At 32.1% G+C, this 27,417-nt stretch overlaps 8 non-coding genes across 8 annotated transcripts; all 8 read left to right on the forward strand.

The window, feature by feature from the left end:
- Window positions 1-1,044: 1,044 nt before the first annotated feature.
- Window positions 1,045-1,116, forward strand: TRNAW-CCA (transfer RNA tryptophan (anticodon CCA)). Its single transcript has one exon. It is a non-coding gene; the product is annotated as a tRNA-Trp (tRNA).
- A 1,149-nt stretch (window positions 1,117-2,265) lies between these two features.
- Window positions 2,266-2,337, forward strand: TRNAW-CCA (transfer RNA tryptophan (anticodon CCA)). The gene has a single exon. It is a non-coding gene; the product is annotated as a tRNA-Trp (tRNA).
- A 3,742-nt stretch (window positions 2,338-6,079) lies between these two features.
- On the forward strand, window positions 6,080-6,151 carry TRNAW-CCA (transfer RNA tryptophan (anticodon CCA)). Its single transcript has one exon. It is a non-coding gene; the product is annotated as a tRNA-Trp (tRNA).
- A 1,772-nt stretch (window positions 6,152-7,923) lies between these two features.
- On the forward strand, window positions 7,924-7,995 carry TRNAW-CCA (transfer RNA tryptophan (anticodon CCA)). The gene has a single exon. It is a non-coding gene; the product is annotated as a tRNA-Trp (tRNA).
- A 1,150-nt stretch (window positions 7,996-9,145) lies between these two features.
- On the forward strand, window positions 9,146-9,217 carry TRNAW-CCA (transfer RNA tryptophan (anticodon CCA)). Its single transcript has one exon. It is a non-coding gene; the product is annotated as a tRNA-Trp (tRNA).
- A 3,574-nt stretch (window positions 9,218-12,791) lies between these two features.
- Window positions 12,792-12,863, forward strand: TRNAW-CCA (transfer RNA tryptophan (anticodon CCA)). The gene has a single exon. It is a non-coding gene; the product is annotated as a tRNA-Trp (tRNA).
- A 1,150-nt stretch (window positions 12,864-14,013) lies between these two features.
- Window positions 14,014-14,085, forward strand: TRNAW-CCA (transfer RNA tryptophan (anticodon CCA)). Its single transcript has one exon. It is a non-coding gene; the product is annotated as a tRNA-Trp (tRNA).
- A 12,765-nt stretch (window positions 14,086-26,850) lies between these two features.
- TRNAW-CCA (transfer RNA tryptophan (anticodon CCA)) lies at window positions 26,851-26,922 on the forward strand. The gene has a single exon. It is a non-coding gene; the product is annotated as a tRNA-Trp (tRNA).
- The last annotated feature ends 495 nt before the right edge of the window (window positions 26,923-27,417 follow it).

Here is a 27,417-nt window from a genome sequence, read left to right on the forward strand (position 1 = left end):
CTGATACCTATATCACTAGCACATAGTCATTAAATATCTCACCTTCTTATCAGTTCTCATAATTATAATACTAAAAATATCCAGTTTAGATTAAACTTTACTTGAAGGCCAACTCTAAATGTCTGTAATGTAACAATACATTTAAAAGCAATTAGCTTTTCTGGATCAATTTTGGATCACTGTCGTCACTTGTCTTTTTTAGAAATACATTTAGTTCCAATTTGATTTTAAAGATGACTTTTTCCATTCACATGACGTATACTATGAGGCATAAAAACTCTACACTGAAGGAAAAACCAGAATACATATCTTTTTGTTTTGTTACCAAGGATGTAGGCTTGTTTGCTTGACAACTACCTAATTCAAGGTTTAGCATAAGCAGATGAACTATTTGTAATATAAACCACCAGAAAATCTACTGAATCAGTTTTAATAAGAGGCAACGTTAGCTCATCTGACTCAAGATTAGAAGGTTGCGTGTTCAAATCACGTCAGGGTCGGTTATCATTTTGAAGATAAAATGCTCTATTCTGCCCAAAAATACTATACTAGAAACTAATTACCAAGATTGTTATCTACTTTCAATAATGTGATTATACCTCAAACTGATACCTATATCACTAGCACATAGTCATTAAATAACTCACATTCTTATCAGTTCTCATAATTATTATACAAAAAATATCCAGTTTAGAGAATACGTTACTTGAAGGCCAACTCTAAATGTCTGTAATGTAACAATACATTTAAAAGCAATTAGCTTTTCTGGATCAATTTTGGATCACTACCATCACTTGTCTATTTTAACAATACATTTAGTACCAATTTGATTTTATGGATGACTTTTTCCATTCAAATGACCTATACTGTGATGAATAAAAATTATACACTAAAGGAAAAACCACCAGAGATATCTTTTTGTTTTGTTACCGAGGATGTAGGTTTGTTTGCTTGACAACTACCTAATTCAAGGTTTAGTATAAGCAGATGATCTATTTGTAATATAAACCACCAGAAAAATCTACTGAATCTGATTTAACAAGTGACCTCGTGGCGCAACGGTAGCGCGTCTGACTCCAGATCAGAAGGTTGCGTGTTCAAATCACGTCGGGGTCAGTTGTCATTTTGAAGATAAAATGCTCTTTTCTGCCAAAAAAATACTATACAAGAAACTAAATACTAAGATTGTTGTCTACTTTCAATAATGTGATTATAGCTCAAACTGATACCTATATCACTAGCACATAGTCATTAAATATCTCACCTTCTTATCAGTTCTCATAATTATAATACTAAAAATATCCAGTTTAGATTAAACTTTACTTGAAGGCCAACTCTAAATGTCTGTAATGTAACAATACATTTAAAAGCAATTAGCTTTTCTGGATCAATTTTGGATCACTGCCGTCACTTGTCTTTTTTAGAGGTACATTTAGTACCAATTTGATTTTAAAGATGTTTTTTTCCATTCACATGACGTATACTATGAGGCATAAAAACTCTACACTGAAGGAAAAACTAGAATACATATCTTTTTGTTAGTTACCAAGGATGTAGGCTTGTTTGCTTGACAACTAGCTAATTCAAGGTTTAGCATAAGCAGATGAACTATTTGTAATATAAACCACCAGAAAATCTACTGAATCAGTTTTAATAAGAGGCAACGTTAGCTCATCTGACTCAAGATTAGAAGGTTGCGTGTTCAAATCACGTCAGGGTCGGTTATCATTTTGAAGATAAAATGCTCTATTCTGCCCAAAAATACTATACTAGAAACTAATTACCAAGATTGTTATCTACTTTCAATAATGTGATTATACCTCAAACTGATACCTATATCACTAGCACATAGTCATTAAATAACTCAAATTCTTATCAGTTCTCATAATTATTATACAAAAAATATCCAGTTTAGAGAATACGTTACTTGAAGGCCAACTCTAAATGTCTGTAATGTAACAATACATTTAAAAGCAATTAGCTTTTCTGGATCAATTTTGGATCACTACCATCACTTGTCTATTTTAACAATACATTTAGTACCAATTTGATTTTATGGATGACTTTTTCCATTCAAATGACCTATACTGTGATGAATAAAAATGATACACTAAAGTAAAAACCACCAGACATATCTTTTTGTTTTGTTACCGAGGATGTAGGTTTGTTTGCTTGACAACTACCTAATTCAAGATTTAGTATAAGCAGATGATCTATTTGTAATATAATCCACCAGAAAAATCTACTGAATCTGATTTAACAAGTGACCTCGTGGCGCAACGGTAGAGCGTCTGACTCCAGATCAGAAGGTTGCGTGTTCAAATCACGTCAGGGTCAGTTGCGATTTGAAGATAAAATGCTCTTTTCTGCCAAAAAAATACTATACAAGAAACTAACTACTAAGATTGTTGTCTACTTTCAATAATGTGGTTATATCTCAAACTGGTACCTATATCACTAGCACATAGTCATTAAAATATCTCACCTTCTTATCAGTTCTCATAATTATAATACTAAAAATATCCAGTTTAGATTAAACTTTACTTGAAGGCCAACTCTAAATGTCTGTAATGTAACAATATATTTAAAAGCAATTAGCTTTTCTGGATCAATTTTGGATCACTGCCGTCACTTGTCTTTTTTAGAGGTACATTTAGTACCAATTTTACTTTAAAGATGACTTTTTCCATTCACATGACGTATACTATGAGGCATAAAAACTCTACACTGAAGGAAAAACCAGAATACATATCTTTTTGTTTTGTTACCAAGGATGTAGGCTTGATTGCTTGACAACTACCTAATTCAAGGTTTAGCATAAGCAGATGAACTATTTGTAATATAAACCACCAGAGAATCTACCGAATCACTTTTAATAAGAGGCAACGGTAACGCATCTGACTCAAGATTAGAAGGTTGCGTGTCCAAATCACGTCGGGGTCAGTTATCATTTTGAAGATAAAATGCTCTATTCTGCCCAAAAATACTATACTAGAAACTAATTACCAAGATTGTTATCTACTTTCAATAATGTGATTATACCTCAAACTGATACCTATATCACTAGCACATAGTCATTAAATACCTCACATTCTTATCAGTTCTCATAATTATTATACAAGAAATATCCAGTTTAGAGAATATGTTACTTGAAGGCCAACTCTAAATGTCTGTAATGTAACAATACATTTAAAAGCAATTAGCTTTTCTGGATCAATTTTGGATCACTACCATCACTTGTCTATTTTAACAATACATTTAGTACCAATTTGATTTTATGGATGACTTTTTCCATTCAAATGACCTATACTGTGATGAATAAATATTATACACTAAAGGAAAAACCACCAGACATATATTTTTGTTTTGTTACCGAGGATGTAGGTTTGTTTGCTTGACAACTACCTAATTCAAGGTTTAGTATAAGCAGATGATCTATTTGTAATATAAACCACCAGAAAAATCTACTGAGTCAGATTTAACAAGAGACCTCGTGGCCCAACGGTAGCGCGTCTGACTCCAGATCAGAAGGTTGCGTGTTCAAATCACAAGGTTCAAGGTTTAGCATAAGCAGATTAACTATTTGTAATATAAACCACCAGAGAATCTACCGAATCACTTTTAATAAGAGGCAACGGTAGCGCATCTGACTCAAGATTAGAAGGTTGCGTGTCCAAATCACGTCGGGGTCAGTTATCATTTTGAAGATAAAATGCTCTATTCTGCCCAAAACTACTATACAAGAAACTAATTACCAAGATTGTTATCTACTTTCAATAATGTGATTATACCTCAAACTGATACCTATATCACTAGCACATAGTCATTAAATACCTCACATTCTTATCAGTTCTCATAATTATTATACAAAAAATATCCAGTTTAGAGAATATGTTACTTGAAGGCCAACTCTAAATGTCTGTAATGTAACAATACATTTAAAAGCAATTAGCTTTTCTGGATCAATTTTGGATCACTACCATCACTTGTCTATTTTAACAATACATTTAGTACCAATTTGATTTTATGGATGACTTTTTCCATTCAAATGACCTATACTGTGATGAATAAAAATTATACACTAAAGGAAAAACCACCAGACATATCTTTTTGTTTTGTTACCGAGGATGTAGGTTTGTTTGCTTGACAACTACCTAATTCAAGGTTTAGTATAAGCTGATGATCTATTTGTAATATAAACCACCAGAAAAATCTACTTAATCAGATTTAACAAGAGACCTCGTGGCCCAACGGTAGCGCGTCTGACTCCAGATCAGAAGGTTGCGTGTTCAAATCAGTGAGAACGGGTCAGTTGTCATTTTGAAGATAAAATGCTCTTTTCTGCCATAAAAATACTATACAAGAAACTAAATACTAAGATTGTTGTCTATTTTCAATAATGTGATTGTAGCTCAAACTGGTACCTATATCAGTAGCACATAGTCATTAAAATATCTCACCTTCTTATCAGTTCTCATAATTATAATACTAAAAATATCCAGTTTAGATTAAACTTTACTTGCAGGCCAACTCTAAATGTCTGTAATGTAACAATACATTTAAAAGCAATTAGCTTTTCTGGATCAATTTTGGATCACTGCCATCACTTGTCTTTTTTAGAGGTACATTTAGTACCAATTTGACTTTAAAGATGACTTTTTCCATTCACATGACGTATACTGTGAGGCATAAAAACTCTACACTGAAGGAAAAACCAGAATACATATCTTTTTGTTTTGTTCCCAAGGATGTAGGCTTGTTTGCTTGACAACTACCTAATTCAAGGTTTAGCATAAGCAGATGAGCTATTTGAAATATAAACCACCAGAAAAATCTACTGAATCTGATTTAACAATTGACTTCGTGGTGCAACGGTAGCGTGTCTGACTCCAGATCAGAAGGTTGCGTGTTCAAATCACGTCGGGTTCAGTTGTCATTTTGAAGATAAAATGCTCTTTTCTGCCAAAAAAATACTATACAAGAAACTAAATACTAAGATTGTTGTCTACTTTCAATAATGTGATTATAGCTCAAACTCATACCTATATCACTAGCACATAGTCATTAAATATCTCACCTTCTTATCAGTTCTCATAATTATAATACTAAAAATATCCAGTTTAGATTAAACTTTACTTAAAGGCCAACTCTAAATGTCTGTAATGTAACAATACATTTAAAAGCAATTAGCTTTTCTGGATCAATTTTGGATCACTGCCGTCACTTGTCTTTTTTAGAAATACATTTAGTACCAATTTGATTTTAAAGATGACTTTTTCCATTCACATGACGTATACTATGAGGCATAAAAACTCTACACTGAAGGAAAAACCAGAATACATATCTTTTTGTTTTGTTACCAAGGATGTAGGCTTGTTTACTTGACAACTACCTAATTCAAGGTTTAGCATAAGCAGATGAACTATTTGTAATATAAACCACCAGAAAATCTACTGAATCAGTTTTAATAAGAGGCAACGTTAGCTCATCTGACTCAAGATTAGAAGGTTGCGTGTTCAAATCACGTCAGGGTCGGTTATCATTTTGAAGATAAAATGCTCTATTCTGCCCAAAAATACTATACTAGAAACTAATTACCAAGATTGTTATCTACTTTCAATAATGTGATTATACCTCAAACTGATACCTATATCACTAGCACATAGTCATTAAATACCTCACATTCTTATCAGTTCTCATAATTATTATACAAAAAATATCCAGTTTAGAGAATACGTTACTTGAAGGCCAACTCTAAATGTCTGTAATATAACAATACATTTAAAAGCAATTAGCTTTTCTGGATCAATTTTGGATCACTACCATCACTTGTCTATTTTAACAATACATTTAGTATCAATTTGATTTTATGGATGACTTTTTCCATTCAAATGACCTATACTGTGATGAATAAAAATTATACACTAAAGGAAAAACCACCAGACATATCTTTTTGTTTTGTTACCGAGGATGTAGGTTTGTTTGCTTGACAACTACCTAATTCAAGGTTTAGTATAAGCAGATGATCTATTTGTAATATAAACCACCAGAAAAATCTACTGAATCTGATTTAACAAGTGACCTCGTGGTGCAACGGTAGCGCGTCTGACTCCAGATCAGAAGGTTGCGTTTTCAAATCACGTCGGGGTCAGTTGTCATTTTGAAGATAAAATGCTCTTTTCTGCCAAAAAAATACTATACAAGAAACTAAATACTAAGATTGTTGTCTATTTTCAATAATGTGATTATAGCTCAAACTGGTACCTATATCACTAGCACATAGTCATTAAAATATCTCACCTTCTTATCAGTTCTCATAATTATAATACTAACAATATCCAGTTTAGATTAAACTTTACTTGAAGGCCAACTCTAAATGTCTGTAATGTAACAATACATTTAAAAGCAATTAGCTTTTCTGGATCAATTTTGGATCACTGCCATCACTTGACTTTTTTAGAGGTACATTTAGTACCAATTTGACTTTAAAGATGACTTTTTCCATTCACATGACGTATACTATGAGGCATAAAAACTCTACACTGAAGGAAAAACCAGAATACATATCTTTTTGTTTTGTTACCAAGGATGTAGGCTTGTTTGCTTGACAACTACCTAATTCAAGGTTTAGCATAAGCAGATGAGCTATTTGTAATATAAACCACCAGAAAATCTACTGAATCAGTTTTAATAAGAGGCAACGTTAGCTCATCTGACTCAAGACTAGAAGGTTGCGTGTTCAAATCACGTCAGGGTCGGTTATCATTTTGAAGATAAAATGCTCTATTCTGCCCAAAACTACTATACTAGAAACTAATTACCAAGATTGTTATCTACTTTCAATAATGTGATTATACCTCAAACTGATACCTATATCACTAGCACATAGTCATTAAATACCTCACATTCTTATCAGTTCTCATAATTATTATACAAAAAATATCCAGTTTAGAGAATATGTTACTTGAAGGCCAACTCTAAATGTCTGTAATGTAACAATACATTTAAAAGCAATTAGCTTTTCTGGATCAATTTTGGATCACTACCATCACTTGTCTATTTTAACAATACATTTAGTACCAATTTGATTTTATGGATGACTTTTTCCATTCAAATGACCTATACTGTGATGAATAAAAATTATACACTAAAGGAAAAACCACCAGACATATCTTTTTGTTTTGTTACCGAGGATGTAGGTTTGTTTGCTTGACAACTACCTAATTCAAGGTTTAGTATAAGCTGATGATCTATTTGTAATATAAACCACCAGAAAAATCTACTGAATCAGATTTAACAAGAGACCTCGTGGCCCAACGGTAGCGCGTCTGACTCCATATCAGAAGGTTGCGTGTTCAAATCAGTGAGAACGGGTCAGTTGTCATTTTGAAGATAAAATGCTCTTTTCTGCCATAACAATACTATACAAGAAACTAAATACTAAGATTGTTGTCTATTTTCAATAATGTGATTGTAGCTCAAACTGGTACCTATATCAGTAGCACATAGTCATTAAAATATCTCACCTTCTTATCAGTTCTCATAATTATAATACTAAAAATATCCAGTTTAGATTAAACTTTACTTGCAGGCCAACTCTAAATGTCTGTAATGTAACAATACATTTAAAAGCAATTAGCTTTTCTGGATCAATTTTGGATCACTGCCATCACTTGTCTTTTTTAGAGGTACATTTAGTACCAATTTGACTTTAAAGATGACTTTTTCCATTCACATGACGTATACTATGAGGCATAAAAACTCTACACTGAAGGAAAAACCAGAATACATATCTTTTTGTTTTGTTACCAAGGATGTAGGCTTGTTTGCTTGACAACTACCTAATTCAAGGTTTAGCATAAGCAGATGAGCTATTTGAAATATAAACCACCAGAAAAATCTACTGAATCTGATTTAACAAGTGACTTCGTGGTGCAATGGTAGCGTGTCTGACTCCAGATCAGAAGGTTGCGTGTTCAAATCACGTCGGGTTCAGTTGTCATTTTGAAGATAAAATGCTCTTTTCTGCCAAAAAAATACTATACAAGAAACTAAATACTAAGATTGTTGTCTACTTTCAATAATGTGATTATAGCTCAAACTCATACCTATATCACTAGCACATAGTCATTAAATATCTCACCTTCTTATCAGTTCTCATAATTATAATACTAAAAATATCCAGTTTAGATTAAACTTTACTTGAAGGCCAACTCTAAATGTCTGTAATGTAACAATACATTTAAAAGCAATTAGCTTTTCTGGATCAATTTTGGATCACTGCCGTCACTTGTCTTTTTTAGAAATACATTTAGTACCAATTTGATTTTAAAGATGACTTTTTCCATTCACATGACGTATACTATGAGGCATAAAAACTCTACACTGAAGGAAAAACCAGAATACATATCTTTTTGTTTTGTTACCAAGGATGTAGGCTTGTTTACTTGACAACTACCTAATTCAAGGTTTAGCATAAGCAGATGAACTATTTGTAATATAATCCACCAGAAAATCTACTGAATCAGTTTTAATAAGAGGCAACGTTAGCTCATCTGACTCAAGATTAGAAGGTTGCGTGTTCAAATCACGTCAGGGTCGGTTATCATTTTGAAGATAAAATGCTCTATTCTGCCCAAAAATACTATACTAGAAACTAATTACCAAGATTGTTATCTACTTTCAATAATGTGATTATACCTCAAACTGATACCTATATCACTAGCACATAGTCATTAAATACCTCACATTCTTATCAGTTCTCATAATTATTATACAAAAAATATCCAGTTTAGAGAATACGTTACTTGAAGGCCAACTCTAAATGTCTGTAATATAACAATACATTTAAAAGCAATTAGCTTTTCTGGATCAATTTTGGATCACTACCATCACTTGTCTATTTTAACAATACATTTAGTATCAATTTGATTTTATGGATGACTTTTTCCATTCAAATGACCTATACTGTGATGAATAAAAATTATACACTAAAGGAAAAACCACCAGACATATCTTTTTGTTTTGTTACCGAGGATATAGGTTTGTTTGCTTGACAACTACCTAATTCAAGGTTTAGTATAAGCAGATGATCTATTTGTAATATAAACCACCAGAAAAATCTACTGAATCTAATTTAACAAGTGACCTCGTGGTGCAACGGTAGCGCGTCTGACTCCAGATCAGAAGGTTGCGTTTTCAAATCACGTCGGGGTCAGTTGTCATTTTGAAGATAAAATGCTCTTTTCTGCCAAAAAAATACTATACAAGAAACTAAATACTAAGATTGTTGTCTATTTTCAATAATGTGATTATAGCTCAAACTGGTACCTATATCACTAGCACATAGTCATTAAAATATCTCACCTTCTTATCAGTTCTCATAATTATAATACTAAAAATATCCAGTTTAGATTAAACTTTACTTGAAGGCCAACTCTAAATGTGTGTAATGTAACAATACATTTAAAAGCAATTAGCTTTTCTGGATCAATTTTGGATCACTGCCATCACTTGACTTTTTTAGAGGTACATTTAGTACCAATTTGACTTTAAAGATGACTTTTTCCATTCACATGACGTATACTATGAGGCATAAAAACTCTACACTGAAGGAAAAACCAGAATACATATCTTTTTGTTTTGTTACCAAGGATGTAGGCTTGTTTGCTTGACAACTACCTAATTCAAGGTTTAGCATAAGCAGATGAGCTATTTGTAATATAAACCACCAGAAAATCTACTGAATCAGTTTTAATAAGAGGCAACGTTAGCTCATCTGACTCAAGACTAGAAGGTTGCGTGTTCAAATCACGTCAGGGTCGGTTATCATTTTGAAGATAAAATGCTCTATTCTGCCCAAAAATACTATACTAGAAACTAATTACCAAGATTGTTATCTACTTTCAATAATGTGATTATACCTCAAACTGATACCTATATCACTAGCACATAGTCATTAAATAACTCACAATCTTATCAGTTCTCATAATTATTATACAAAAAATATCCAGTTTAGAGAATACGTTACCTGAAGGCCAACTCTAAATGTCTGTAATGTAACAATACATTTAAAAGCAATTAGCTTTTCTGGATCAATTTTGGATCACTACCATCACTTGTCTATTTTAACAATACATTTAGTACCAATTTGATTTTATGGATGACTTTTTCCATTCAAATGACCTATACTGTGATGAATAAAAATTATACACTAAAGGAAAAACCACCAGACATATCTTTTTGTTTTGTTACCGAGGATGTAGGTTTGTTTGCTTGACAACTACCTAATTCAAGGTTTAGTATAAGCAGATGATCTATTTGTAATATAAACCACCAGAAAAATCTACTGAATCTGATTTAACAAGTGACCTTGTGGCGCAACGGTAGCATGTCTAACTCCAGATCAGAAGGTTGCGTGTTCAAATCACGTCGGGGTCAGTTGTCATTTTGAAGATAAGATGCTCTTTTCTGCCAAAAAAATACTATACAAGAAACTAAATACTAAGATTGTTGTCTACTTTCAATAATGTGATTATAGCTCAAACTGGTACCTATATCACTAGCACATAGTCATTAAATATCTCACCTTCTTATCAGTTCTCATAATTATAATACTAAAAATATCCAGTTTAGATTAAACTTTACTTGCAGGCCAACTCTAAATGTCTGTAATGTAACAATACATTTAAAAGCAATTAGCTTTTCTGGATCAATTTTGGATCACTGCCATCACTTGTCTTTTTTAGAGGTACATTTAGTACCAATTTGACTTTAAAGATGACTTTTTCCATTCACATGACGTATACTATGAGGCATAAAAACTCTACACTGAAGGAAAAACCAGAATACATATCTTTATGTTTTGTTACCAAGGATGTAGGCTTGTTTGCTTGACAACTACCTAATTCAAGGTTTAGCATAAGCAGATGAGCTATTTGTAATATAAACCACCAGAAAATCTACTGAATCAGTTTTAATAAGAGGCAACGTTAGCTCATCTGACTCAAGATTAGAAGGTTGCGTGTTCAAATCACGTCAGGGTCGGTTATCATTTTGAAGATAAAATGCTCTATTCTGCCCAAAAATACTATACTAGAAACTAATTACCAAGATTGTTATCTACTTTCAATAATGTGATTATACCTCAAACTGATACCTATATCACTAGCACATAGTCATTAAATAACTCACAATCTTATCAGTTCTCATAATTATTATACAAAAAATATCCAGTTTAGAGAATACGTTACCTGAAGGCCAACTCTAAATGTCTGTAATGTAACAATACATTTAAAAGCAATTAGCTTTTCTGGATCAATTTTGGATCACTACCATCACTTGTCTATTTTAACAATACATTTAGTACCAATTTGATTTTATGGATGACTTTTTCCATTCAATTGACCTATACTGTGATGAATAAAAATTATACACTAAAGGAAAAACCACCAGACATATCTTTTTGTTTTGTTACCGAGGATGTAGGTTTGTTTGCTTGACAACTACCTAATTCAAGGTTTAGTATAAGCAGATGATCTATTTGTAATATAAACCACCAGAAAAATCAACTGAATCTGATTTAACAAGTGACCTCGTGGCGCAACGGTAGCGTGTCTGACTCCAGATCACGTTGGGGTCAGTTGTCATTTTGAAGATAAAATGCTCTATTCTGCCAAAAAAATGCTATACAAGAAACTAAATACTAAGATTGTTGTCTACTTTCAATAATGTGATTATAGCTCAAACTCATACCTATATCACTAGCACATAGTCATTAAATATCTCACCTTCTTATCAGTTCTCATAATTATAATACTAAAAATATCCAGTTTAGATTAAACTTTACTTGAAGGCCAACTCTAAATGTCTGTAATGTAACAATACATTTAAAAGCAATTAGCTTTTCTGGATCAATTTTGGATCACTGCCGTCACTTGTCTTTTTTTGAAATACATTTAGTACCAATTTGATTTTAAAGATGACTTTTTCCATTCACATGACGTATACTATGAGGCATAAAAACTCTACACTGAAGGAAAAACCAGAATACATATCTTTTTGTTTTGTTACCAAGGATGTAGGCTTGTTTGCTTGACAACTACCTAATTCAAGGTTTAGCATAAGCAGATGAACTATTTGTAATATAAACCACCAGAAAATCTACTGAATCAGTTTTAATAAGAGGCAACGTTAGCTCATCTGACTCAAGATTAGAAGGTTGCGTGTTCAAATCACGTCAGGGTCGGTTATCATTTTGAAGATAAAATGCTCTATTCTGCCCAAAAATACTATACTAGAAACTAATTACCAAGATTGTTATCTACTTTCAATAATGTGATTATACCTCAAACTGATACCTATATCACTAGCACATAGTCATTAAATACCTCACATTCTTATCAGTTCTCATAATTATTATACAAAAAATATCCAGTTTAGAGAATACGTTACTTGAAGGCCAACTCTAAATGTCTGTAATGTAACAATACATTTAAAAGCAATTAGCTTTTCTGGATCAATTTTGGATCACTACCATCACTTGCTTATTTTAACAATACATTTAGTATCAATTTGATTTTATGGATGACTTTTTCCATTCAAATGACCTATACTGTGATGAATAAAAATTATACACTAAAGGAAAAACCACCAGACATATCTTTTTGTTTTGTTACCGAGGATGTAGGTTTGTTTGCTTGACAACTACCTAATTCAAGGTTTAGTATAAGCAGATGATCTATTTGTAATATAAACCACCAGAAAAATCTACTGAATGTGATTTAACAAGTGACCTCGTAGTGCAACGGTAGCGCGTCTGACTCCAGATCAGAAGGTTGCGTGTTCAAATCACGTCGGGGTCAGTTGTCATTTTGAAGATAAAATGCTCTTTTCTGCCAAAAAAATACTATACAAGAAACTAAATACTAAGATTGTTGTCTACTTTCAATAATGTGATTATAGCTCAAACTGATACCTATATCACTAGCACATAGTCATTAAATATCTCACCTTCTTATCAGTTCTCATAATTATAATACTAAAAAAATCCAGTTTAGATTAAACTTTACTTGAAGGCCAACTCTAAATGTCTGTAATGTAACAATACATTTAAAAGCAATTAGCTTTTCTGGATCAATTTTGGATCACTGCCGTCACTTGTCTTTTTTAGAAATACATTTAGTACCAATTTCATTTTAAAGATGACTTTTTCCATTCACATGACGTATACTATGAGGCATAAAAACTCTACACTGAAGGAAAAACCAGAATACATATCTTTTTGTTTTGTTACCAAAGATGTAGGCTTGTTTGCTTGACAACTACCTAAATCAAGGTTTAGCATAAGCAGATGAACTATTTGTAATATAAACCACCAGAAAATCTACTGAATCAGTTTTAATAAGAGGCAACGTTAGCTCATCTGACTCAAGATTAGAAGGTTGCGTGTTCAAATCACGTCAGGGTCGGTTATCATTTTGAAGATAAAATGCTCTATTCTGCCCAAAAATACTATACTAAAAACTAATTACCAAGATTGTTATCTACTTTCAATAATGTGATTATACCTCAAACTGATACCTATATCACTAGCACGTAGTCATTAAATAACTCACATTCTTATCAGTTCTCATAATTATTATACAAAAAATATCCAGTTTAGAGAATACGTTACTTGAAGGCCAACTCTAAATGTCTGTAATGTAACAATACATTTAAAAGCAATTAGCTTTTCTGGATCAATTTTGGATCACTACCATCACTTGTCTATTTTAACAATACATTTAGTACCAATTTGATTTTATGGATGAATTTTTCCATTCAAATGACTTATACTATGATGAATAAAAATGATACACTAAAGGAAAAACCACCAGACATATCTTTTTGTTTTGTTACCGAGGATGTAGGTTTGTTTGCTTGATAACTACCTAATTCAAGGTTTAGTATAAGCAGATGATCTATTTGTAATATAAACCACCAGAAAAATCTACTGAAATGGATTTAACAAGTGACCTTGTGGCGCAATGGTAGCGCGTCTGACTCCAGATCAGAAGGTTGCGAGTTCAAATCAAGTCGGGGTCAGTTGTCATTTTGAAGATAAAATGCTCTTTTCTGCCAAAAAAATACTATACAAGAAACTAAATACTAAGATTGTTGTCTACTTTCAATAATGTGATTATAGCTCAAACTGGTACCTATATCACTAGCACATAGTCATTAAATATCTCACCTTCTTATCAGTTCTCATAATTATAATACTAAAAATATCCAGTTTAGATTAAACTTTACTTGAAGGCCAACTCTAAATGTCTGTAATGTAACAATACATTTAAAAGCAATTAGCTTTTCTGGATCAATTTTGGATCACTGCCGTCACTTGTCTTTTTTAGAAATACATTTAGTACCAATTTGATTTTAAAGATGACTTTTTCCATTCACATGACGTATACTATGAGGCATAAAAACTCTACACTGAAGGAAAAACCAGAATACATATCTTTTTGTTTTGTTACCAAGGATGTAGGCTTGTTTGCTTGACAACTACCTAATTCAAGGTTTAGCATAAGCAGATGAACTATTTGTAATATAAACCACCAGAGAATCTACCGAATCACTTTTAATAAGAGGCAACGGTAGCGCATCTGACTCAAGATTAGAAGGTTGCGTGTCCAAATCACGTTGGGGTCAGTTGTCATTTTGAAGATAAAATGCTCTATTCTGCCCAAAAATACTATACTAGAAACTAATTACCAAGATTGTTATCTACTTTCAATAATGTGATTATACCTCAAACTGATACCTATATCACTAGCACATAGTCATTAAATATCTCAACTTCTTATCAGTTCTCATAATTATAATACTAAAAATATCCAGTTTAGATTAAACTTTACTTGCAGGCCAACTCTAAATGTCTGTAATGTAACAATACATTTAAAAGCAATTAGCTTTTCTGGATCAATTTTGGATCACTGCCGTCACTTGTCTTTTTTAGAAATACATTTAGTACCAATTTGATTTTAAAGATGACTTTTTCCATTCACATGACGTATACTATGAGGCATAAAAACTCTACACTGAAGGAAAAACCAGAATACATATCTTTTTGTTTTGTTACCAAGGATGTAGGCTTGTTTGCTTGACAACTACCTAATTCAAGGTTTAGCATAAGCAGATGAACTATTTGTAATATAAACCACCAGAAAATCTACCGAATCAGTTTTAATAAGAGGCAACGTTAGCTCATCAGACTCAAGATTAGAAGGTTGAGTGTTCAAATCACGTCAGGGTCGGTTATCATTTTGAAGATAAAATGCTCTATTCTGCCCAAAAATACTATACTAGAAACTAATTACCAAGATTGTTATCTACTTTCAATAATGTGATTATACCTCAAACTGATATCTATATCACTAGCACATAGTCATTAAATACCTCACATTCTTATCAGTTCTCATAATTATTATACAAAAAATATCCAGTTTAGAGAATACGTTACTTGAAGGCCAACTCTAAATGTCTGTAATGTAACAATACATTTAAAAGCAATTAGCTTTTCTGGATCAATTTTGGATCACTACCATCACTTGTCTATTTTAACAATACATTTAGTACCAATTTGATTTTATGGATGACTTTTTCCATTCAAATGACCTATACTGTGATGAATAAAAATTATACACTAAAGGAAAAACCACCAGACATATCTTTTTGTTTTGTTACCGAGGATGTAGGTTTGTTTGCTTGACAACTACCTAATTCAAGGTTTAGAATAAGCAGATGATCTATTTGTAATATAAACCACCAGAAAAATCTACTGAATCAGATTTAACAAGAGACCTCGTGGCCCAACGGTAGCGCGTTTGACTCCAGATCAGAAGGTTGCGTGTTCAAATCAGTGACAACGGGTCAGTTGTCATTTTGAAGATAAAATGCTCTTTTCTGCCAAAAAAATACTATACAAGAAACTAAATACTAAGATTGTTGTCTATTTTCAATAATGTGATTATAGCTCAAACTGGTACCTATATCACTAGCACATAGTCATTAAAATATCTCACCTTCTTATCAGTTCTCATAATTATAATACTAAAAATATCCAGTTTAGATTAAACTTTACTTGCAGGCCAACTCTAAATGTCTGTAATGTAACAATACATTTAAAAGCAATTAGCTTTTCTGGATCAATTTTGGATCACTGCCGTCACTTGTCTTTTTTAGAGGTACATTTAGTACCAATTTGATTTTAAAGATGACTTTTTCCATTCACATGACGTATACTATGAGGCATAAAAACTCTACACTGAAGGAAAAACCAGAATACATATCTTTTTGTTTTGTTACCAAGGATGTAGGCTTGTTTGCTTGACAACTACCTAATTCAAGGTTTAGCATAAGCAGATGAGCTATTTGTAATATAAACCACCAGAAAATCTACTGAATCAGTTTTAATAAGAGGCACCGTTAGCTCATCTGACTCAAGATTAGAAGGTTGCGTGTTCAAATCACGTCAGGGTCGGTTATCATTTTGAAGATAAAATGCTCTATTCTGCCCAAAAATACTATACTAGAAACTAATTACCAAGATTGTTATCTACTTTCAATAATGTGATTATACCTCAAACTGATACCTATATCACTAGCACATAGTCATTAAATACCTCACATTCTTATCAGTTCTCATAATTATTATACAAAAAATATCCAGTTTAGAGAATACGTTACTTGAAGGCCAACTCTAAATGTCTGTAATGTAACAATACATTTAAAAGCAATTAGCTTTTCTGGATCAATTTTGGATCACTACCATCACTTGTCTATTTTAACAATACATTTAGTACCAATTTGATTTTATGGATGACTTTTTCCATTCAAATGACCTATACTGTGATGAATAAAAATTATACACTAAAGGAAAAACCACCAGACATATCTTTTTGTTTTGTTACCGAGGATGTAGGTTTGTTTGCTTGACAACTACCTAATTCAAGGTTTAGAATAAGCAGATGATCTATTTGTAATATAAACCACCAGAAAAATCTACTGAATCAGATTTAACAAGAGACCTCGTGGCCCAACGGTAGCGCGTTTGACTCCAGATCAGAAGGTTGCGTGTTCAAATCAGTGACAACGGGTCAGTTGTCATTTTGAAGATAAAATGCTCTTTTCTGCCAAAAAAATACTATACAAGAAACTAAATACTAAGATTGTTGTCTATTTTCAATAATGTGATTATAGCTCAAACTGGTACCTATATCACTAGCACATAGTCATTAAAATATCTCACCTTCTTATCAGTTCTCATAATTATAATACTAAAAATATCCAGTTTAGATTAAACTTTACTTGCAGGCCAACTCTAAATGTCTGTAATGTAACAATACATTTAAAAGCAATTAGCTTTTCTGGATCAATTTTGGATCACTGCCGTCACTTGTCTTTTTTAGAGGTACATTTAGTACCAATTTGATTTTAAAGATGACTTTTTCCATTCACATGACGTATACTATGAGGCATAAAAACTCTACACTGAAGGAAAAACCAGAATACATATCTTTTTGTTTTGTTACCAAGGATGTAGGCTTGTTTGCTTGACAACTACCTAATTCAAGGTTTAGCATAAGCAGATGAACTATTTGTAATATAAACCACCAGAAAATCTACCGAATCAGTTTAATAAGAGGCAACGTTAGCTCATCAGACTCAAGATTAGAAGGTTGCGTGTTCAAATCACGTCAGGGTCGGTTATCATTTTGAAGATAAAATGCTCTATTCTGCCCAAAAATACTATACTAGAAACTAATTACCAAGATTGTTATCTACTTTCAATAATGTGATTATACCTCAAACTGATATCTATATCACTAGCACATAGTCATTAAATAACTCACATTCTTATCAGTTCTCATAATTATTATACAAAAAATATCCAGTTTAGAGAATACGTTACTTGAAGGCCAACTCTAAATGTCTGTAATGTAACAATACATTTAAAAGCAATTAGCTTTTCTGGATCAATTTTGGATCACTACCATCACTTGTCTATTTTAACAATACATTTAGTACCAATTTGATTTTATGGATGAATTTTTCCATTCAAATGACTTATACTATGATGAATAAAAATGATACACTAAAGGAAAAACCACCAGACATATCTTTTTGTTTTGTTACCGAGGATGTAGGTTTGTTTGCTTGATAACTACCTAATTCAAGGTTTAGTATAAGCAGATGATCTATTTGTAATATAAACCACCAGAAAAATCTACTGAAATGGATTTAACAAGTGACCTTGTGGCGCAATGGTAGCGCGTCTTACTCCACATCAGAAGGTTGCGAGTTCAAATCAAGTCGGGGTCAGTTGTCATTTTGAAGATAAAATGCTCTTTTCTGCCAAAAAAATACTATACAAGAAACTAAATACTAAGATTGTTGTCTACTTTCAATAATGTGATTATAGCTCAAACTGGTACCTATATCACTAGCACATAGTCATTAAATATCTCACCTTCTTATCAGTTCTCATAATTATAATACTAAAAATATCCAGTTTAGATTAAACTTTACTTGAAGGCCAACTCTAAATATCTGTAATGTAACAATACATTTAAAAGCAATTAGCTTTTCTGGATCAATTTTGGATCACTGCCGTCACTTGTCTTTTTTAGAAATACATTTAGTACCAATTTGATTTTAAAGATGACTTTTTCCATTCACATGACGTATACTATGAGGCATAAAAACTCTACACTGAAGGAAAAACCAGAATACATATCTTTTTGTTTTGTTACCAAGGATGTAGGCTTGTTTGCTTGACAACTACCTAATTCAAGGTTTAGCATAAGCAGATGAACTATTTGTAATATAAACCACCAGAGAATCTACCGAATCACTTTTAATAAGAGGCAACGGTAGCGCATCTGACTCAAGATTAGAAGGTTGCGTGTCCAAATCACGTTGGGGTCAGTTGTCATTTTGAAGATAAAATGCTCTATTCTGCCCAAAAATACTATACTAGAAACTAATTACCAAGATTGTTATCTACTTTCAATAATGTGATTATACCTCAAACTGATACCTATATCACTAGCACATAGTCATTAAATATCTCAACTTCTTATCAGTTCTCATAATTATAATACTAAAAATATCCAGTTTAGATTAAACTTTACTTGCAGGCCAACTCTAAATGTCTGTAATGTAACAATACATTTAAAAGCAATTAGCTTTTCTGGATCAATTTTGGATCACTGCCGTCACTTGTCTTTTTTAGAAATACATTTAGTACCAATTTGATTTTAAAGATGACTTTTTCCATTCACATGACGTATACTATGAGGCATAAAAACTCTACACTGAAGGAAAAACCAGAATACATATCTTTTTGTTTTGTTACCAAGGATGTAGGCTTGTTTGCTTGACAACTACCTAATTCAAGGTTTAGCATAAGCAGATGAACTATTTGTAATATAAACCACCAGAAAATCTACCGAATCAGTTTTAATAAGAGGCAACGTTAGCTCATCAGACTCAAGATTAGAAGGTTGAGTGTTCAAATCACGTCAGGGTCGGTTATCATTTTGAAGATAAAATGCTCTATTCTGCCCAAAAATACTATACTAGAAACTAATTACCAAGATTGTTATCTACTTTCAATAATGTGATTATACCTCAAACTGATATCTATATCACTAGCACATAGTCATTAAATACCTCACATTCTTATCAGTTCTCATAATTATTATACAAAAAATATCCAGTTTAGAGAATACGTTACTTGAAGGCCAACTCTAAATGTCTGTAATGTAACAATACATTTAAAAGCAGTTAGCTTTTCTGGATCAATTTTGGATCACTACCATCACTTGTCTATTTTAACAATACATTTAGTACCAATTTGATTTTATGGATGACTTTTTCCATTCAAATGACCTATACTGTGATGAATAAAAATTATACACTAAAGGAAAAACCACCAGACATATCTTTTTGTTTTGTTACCGAGGATGTAGGTTTGTTTGCTTGACAACTACCTAATTCAAGGTTTAGAATAAGCAGATGATCTATTTGTAATATAAACCACCAGAAAAATCTACTGAATCAGATTTAACAAGAGACCTCGTGGCCCAACGGTAGCGCGTTTGACTCCAGATCAGAAGGTTGCGTGTTCAAATCAGTGACAACGGGTCAGTTGTCATTTTGAAGATAAAATGCTCTTTTCTGCCAAAAAAATACTATACAAGAAACTAAATACTAAGATTGTTGTCTATTTTCAATAATGTGATTATAGCTCAAACTGGTACCTATATCACTAGCACATAGTCATTAAAATATCTCACCTTCTTATCAGTTCTCATAATTATAATACTAAAAATATCCAGTTTAGATTAAACTTTACTTGCAGGCCAACTCTAAATGTCTGTAATGTAACAATACATTTAAAAGCAATTAGCTTTTCTGGATCAATTTTGGATCACTGCCGTCACTTGTCTTTTTTAGAGGTACATTTAGTACCAATTTGATTTTAAAGATGACTTTTTCCATTCACATGACGTATACTATGAGGCATAAAAACTCTACACTGAAGGAAAAACCAGAATACATATCTTTTTGTTTTGTTACCAAGGATGTAGGCTTGTTTGCTTGACAACTACCTAATTCAAGGTTTAGCATAAGCAGATGAGCTATTTGTAATATAAACCACCAGAAAATCTACTGAATCAGTTTTAATAAGAGGCACCGTTAGCTCATCTGACTCAAGATTAGAAGGTTGCGTGTTCAAATCACGTCAGGGTCGGTTATCATTTTGAAGATAAAATGCTCTATTCTGCCCAAAAATACTATACTAGAAACTAATTACCAAGATTGTTATCTACTTTCAATAATGTGATTATACCTCAAACTGATACCTATATCACTAGCACATAGTCATTAAATACCTCACATTCTTATCAGTTCTCATAATTATTATACAAAAAATATCCAGTTTAGAGAATACGTTACTTGAAGGCCAACTCTAAATGTCTGTAATGTAACAATACATTTAAAAGCAATTAGCTTTTCTGGATCAATTTTGGATCACTACCATCACTTGTCTATTTTAACAATACATTTAGTACCAATTTGATTTTATGGATGACTTTTTCCATTCAAATGACCTATACTGTGATGAATAAAAATTATACACTAAAGGAAAAACCACCAGACATATCTTTTTGTTTTGTTACCGAGGATGTAGGTTTGTTTGCTTGACAACTACCTAATTCAAGGTTTAGAATAAGCAGATGATCTATTTGTAATATAAACCACCAGAAAAATCTACTGAATCAGATTTAACAAGAGACCTCGTGGCCCAACGGTAGCGCGTTTGACTCCAGATCAGAAGGTTGCGTGTTCAAATCAGTGACAACGGGTCAGTTGTCATTTTGAAGATAAAATGCTCTTTTCTGCCAAAAAAATACTATACAAGAAACTAAATACTAAGATTGTTGTCTATTTTCAATAATGTGATTATAGCTCAAACTGGTACCTATATCACTAGCACATAGTCATTAAAATATCTCACCTTCTTATCAGTTCTCATAATTATAATACTAAAAATATCCAGTTTAGATTAAACTTTACTTGCAGGCCAACTCTAAATGTCTGTAATGTAACAATACATTTAAAAGCAATTAGCTTTTCTGGATCAATTTTGGATCACTGCCGTCACTTGTCTTTTTTAGAGGTACATTTAGTACCAATTTGATTTTAAAGATGACTTTTTCCATTCACATGACGTATACTATGAGGCATAAAAACTCTACACTGAAGGAAAAACCAGAATACATATCTTTTTGTTTTGTTACCAAGGATGTAGGCTTGTTTGCTTGACAACTACCTAATTCAAGGTTTAGCATAAGCAGATGAACTATTTGTAATATAAACCACCAGAAAATCTACCGAATCAGTTTTAATAAGAGGCAACGTTAGCTCATCAGACTCAAGATTAGAAGGTTGCGTGTTCAAATCACGTCAGGGTCGGTTATCATTTTGAAGATAAAATGCTCTATTCTGCCCAAAAATACTATACTAGAAACTAATTACCAAGATTGTTATCTACTTTCAATAATGTGATTATACCTCAAACTGATATCTATATCACTAGCACATAGTCATTAAATAACTCACATTCTTATCAGTTCTCATAATTATTATACAAAAAATATCCAGTTTAGAGAATACGTTACTTGAAGGCCAACTCTAAATGTCTGTAATGTAACAATACATTTAAAAGCAATTAGCTTTTCTGGATCAATTTTGGATCACTACCATCACTTGTCTATTTTAACAATACATTTAGTACCAATTTGATTTTATGGATGAATTTTTCCATTCAAATGACTTATACTATGATGAATAAAAATGATACACTAAAGGAAAAACCACCAGACATATCTTTTTGTTTTGTTACCGAGGATGTAGGTTTGTTTGCTTGATAACTACCTAATTCAAGGTTTAGTATAAGCAGATGATCTATTTGTAATATAAACCACCAGAAAAATCTACTGAAATGGATTTAACAAGTGACCTTGTGGCGCAATGGTAGCGCGTCTTACTCCACATCAGAAGGTTGCGAGTTCAAATCAAGTCGGGGTCAGTTGTCATTTTGAAGATAAAATGCTCTTTTCTGCCAAAAAAATACTATACAAGAAACTAAATACTAAGATTGTTGTCTACTTTCAATAATGTGATTATAGCTCAAACTGGTACCTATATCACTAGCACATAGTCATTAAATATCTCACCTTCTTATCAGTTCTCATAATTATAATACTAAAAATATCCAGTTTAGATTAAACTTTACTTGAAGGCCAACTCTAAATATCTGTAATGTAACAATACATTTAAAAGCAATTAGCTTTTCTGGATCAATTTTGGATCACTGCCGTCACTTGTCTTTTTTAGAAATACATTTAGTACCAATTTGATTTTAAAGATGACTTTTTCCATTCACATGACGTATACTATGAGGCATAAAAACTCTACACTGAAGGAAAAACCAGAATACATATCTTTTTGTTTTGTTACCAAGGATGTAGGCTTGTTTGCTTGACAACTACCTAATTCAAGGTTTAGCATAAGCAGATGAACTATTTGTAATATAAACCACCAGAGAATCTACCGAATCACTTTTAATAAGAGGCAACGGTAGCGCATCTGACTCAAGATTAGAAGGTTGCGTGTCCAAATCACGTTGGGGTCAGTTGTCATTTTGAAGATAAAATGCTCTATTCTGCCCAAAAATACTATACTAGAAACTAATTACCAAGATTGTTATCTACTTTCAATAATGTGATTATACCTCAAACTGATACCTATATCACTAGCACATAGTCATTAAATATCTCATCTTCTTATCAGTTCTCATAATTATAATACTAAAAATATCCAGTTTAGATTAAACTTTACTTGCAGGCCAACTCTAAATGTCTGTAATGTAACAATACATTTAAAAGCAATTAGCTTTTCTGGATCAATTTTGGATCACTGCCGTCACTTGTCTTTTTTAGAAATACATTTAGTACCAATTTGATTTTAAAGATGACTTTTTCCATTCACATGACGTATACTATGAGGCATAAAAACTCTACACTGAAGGAAAAACCAGAATACATATCTTTTTGTTTTGTTACCAAGGATGTAGGCTTGTTTGCTTGACAACTACCTAATTCAAGGTTTAGCATAAGCAGATGAACTATTTGTAATATAAACCACCAGAAAATCTACCGAATCAGTTTTAATAAGAGGCAACGTTAGCTCATCAGACTCAAGATTAGAAGGTTGCGTGTTCAAATCACGTCAGGGTCGGTTATCATTTTGAAGATAAAATGCTCTATTCTGCCCAAAAATACTATACTAGAAACTAATTACCAAGATTGTTATCTACTTTCAATAATGTGATTATACCTCAAACTGATATCTATATCACTAGCACATAGTCATTAAATACCTCACATTCTTATCAGTTCTCATAATTATTATACAAAAAATATCCAGTTTAGAGAATACGTTACTTGAAGGCCAACTCTAAATGTCTGTAATGTAACAATACATTTAAAAGCAATTAGCTTTTCTGGATCAATTTTGGATCACTACCATCACTTGTCTATTTTAACAATACATTTAGTACCAATTTGATTTTATGGATGACTTTTTCCATTCAAATGACCTATACTGTGATGAATAAAAATTATACACTAAAGGAAAAACCACCAGACATATCTTTTTGTTTTGTTACCGAGGATGTAGGTTTGTTTGCTTGACAACTACCTAATTCAAGGTTTAGAATAAGCAGATGATCTATTTGTAATATAAACCACCAGAAAAATCTACTGAATCAGATTTAACAAGAGACCTCGTGGCCCAACGGTAGCGCGTTTGACTCCAGATCAGAAGGTTGCGTGTTCAAATCAGTGACAACGGGTCAGTTGTCATTTTGAAGATAAAATGCTCTTTTCTGCCAAAAAAATACTATACAAGAAACTAAATACTAAGATTGTTGTCTATTTTCAATAATGTGATTATAGCTCAAACTGGTACCTATATCACTAGCACATAGTCATTAAAATATCTCACCTTCTTATCAGTTCTCATAATTATAATACTAAAAATATCCAGTTTAGATTAAACTTTACTTGCAGGCCAACTCTAAATGTCTGTAATGTAACAATACATTTAAAAGCAATTAGCTTTTCTGGATCAATTTTGGATCACTGCCGTCACTTGTCTTTTTTAGAGGTACATTTAGTACCAATTTGATTTTAAAGATGACTTTTTCCATTCACATGACGTATACTATGAGGCATAAAAACTCTACACTGAAGGAAAAACCAGAATACATATCTTTTTGTTTTGTTACCAAGGATGTAGGCTTGTTTGCTTGACAACTACCTAATTCAAGGTTTAGCATAAGCAGATGAGCTATTTGTAATATAAACCACCAGAAAATCTACTGAATCAGTTTTTAATAAGAGGCACCGTTAGCTCATCTGACTCAAGATTAGAAGGTTGCGTGTTCAAATCACGTCAGGGTCGGTTATCATTTTGAAGATAAAATGCTCTATTCTGCCCAAAAATACTATACTAGAAACTAATTACCAAGATTGTTATCTACTTTCAATAATGTGATTATACCTCAAACTGATACCTATATCACTAGCACATAGTCATTAAATACCTCACATTCTTATCAGTTCTCATAATTATTATACAAAAAATATCCAGTTTAGAGAATACGTTACTTGAAGGCCAACTCTAAATGTCTGTAATGTAACAATACATTTAAAAGCAATTAGCTTTTCTGGATCAATTTTGGATCACTACCATCACTTGTCTATTTTAACAATACATTTAGTACCAATTTGATTTTATGGATGACTTTTTCCATTCAAATGACCTATACTGTGATGAATAAAAATTATACACTAAAGGAAAAACCACCAGACATATCTTTTTGTTTTGTTACCGAGGATGTAGGTTTGTTTGCTTGACAACTACCTAATTCAAGGTTTAGAATAAGCAGATGATCTATTTGTAATATAAACCACCAGAAAAATCTACTGAATCAGATTTAACAAGAGACCTCGTGGCCCAACGGTAGCGCGTTTGACTCCAGATCAGAAGGTTGCGTGTTCAAATCAGTGACAACGGGTCAGTTGTCATTTTGAAGATAAAATGCTCTTTTCTGCCAAAAAAATACTATACAAGAAACTAAATACTAAGATTGTTGTCTATTTTCAATAATGTGATTATAGCTCAAACTGGTACCTATATCACTAGCACATAGTCATTAAAATATCTCACCTTCTTATCAGTTCTCATAATTATAATACTAAAAATATCCAGTTTAGATTAAACTTTACTTGCAGGCCAACTCAAAATGTCTGTAATGTAACAATACATTTAAAAGCAATTAGCTTTTCTGGATCAATTTTGGATCACTGCCGTCACTTGTCTTTTTTAGAGGTACATTTAGTACCAATTTGATTTTAAAGATGACTTTTTCCATTCACATGACGTATACTATGAGGCATAAAAACTCTACACTGAAGGAAAAACCAGAATACATATCTTTTTGTTTTGTTACCAAGGATGTAGGCTTGTTTGCTTGACAACTACCTAATTCAAGGTTTAGCATAAGCAGATGAGCTATTTGTAATATAAACCACCAGAAAATCTACTGAATCAGTTTTAATAAGAGGCACCGTTAGCTCATCTGACTCAAGATTAGAAGGTTGCGTGTTCAAATCACGTCAGGGTCGGGTATCATTTTGAAGATAAAATGCTCTATTCTGCCCAAAAATACTATACTAGAAACTAATTACCAAGATTGTTATCTACTTTCAATAATGTGATTATACCTCAAACTGATACCTATATCACTAGCACATAGTCATTAAATACCTCACATTCTTATCAGTTCTCATAATTATTATACAAAAAATATCCAGTTTAGAGAATACGTTACTTGAAGGCCAACTCTAAATGTCTGTAATGTACCAATACATTTAAAAGCAATTAGCTTTTCTGGATCAATTTTGGATCACTACCATCACTTGTCTATTTTAACAATACATTTAGTACCAATTTGATTTTATGGATGACTTTTTCCATTCAAATGACCTATACTGTGATGAATAAAAATTATACACTAAAGGAAAAACCACCAGACATATCTATTTGTTTTGTTACCGAGGATGTAGGTTTGTTTGCTTGACAACTACCTAATTCAAGGTTTAGTATAAGCAGATGATCTATTTGTAATATAAACCACCAGAAAAATCTACTGAATCAGATTTAACAAGAGACCTCGTGGCGCAAAGGTAGCATGTCTGACTCCACATCAGAAGGTTGCGTGTTCAAATCACGTCGGGGTCAGTTGTCTTTTTGAAGATAAAATGCTCTTTTTTGCCAAAAAAATACTATACAAGAAACTAAATACTAAGATTGTTGTCTACTTTCAATAATGTGATTATAGCTCAAACTGATACCTATATCACTAGCACATAGTCATTAAATATCTCACCTTCTTATCAGTTCTCATAATTATAATACTAAAAATATCTAGTTTAGATTAAACTTTACTTGAAGGCCAACTCTAAATGTCTGTAATGTAACAATACATTTAAAAGCAATTAGCTTTTCTGGATCAATTTTGGATCACTGCCGTCACTTGTCTTTTTTAGAAATACATTTAGTACCAATTTGATTTTAAAGATGACTTTTTCCATTCACATGACGTATACTATGAGGCATAAAAACTCTACACTGAATGAAAAACCAGAATACATATCTTTTTGTTTTGTTACCAGGGATGTAGGCTTGTTTGCTTGACAACTACCTAATTCAAGGTTTAGCATAAGCAGATGAACT

The sequence above is a fragment of the Taudactylus pleione genome, unplaced genomic scaffold (genome assembly GCF_031769625.1).
Source record: "Taudactylus pleione unplaced genomic scaffold, aTauple2 ptg000393l, whole genome shotgun sequence".
NCBI classification, from domain to species: domain Eukaryota; kingdom Metazoa; phylum Chordata; class Amphibia; order Anura; family Myobatrachidae; genus Taudactylus; species Taudactylus pleione.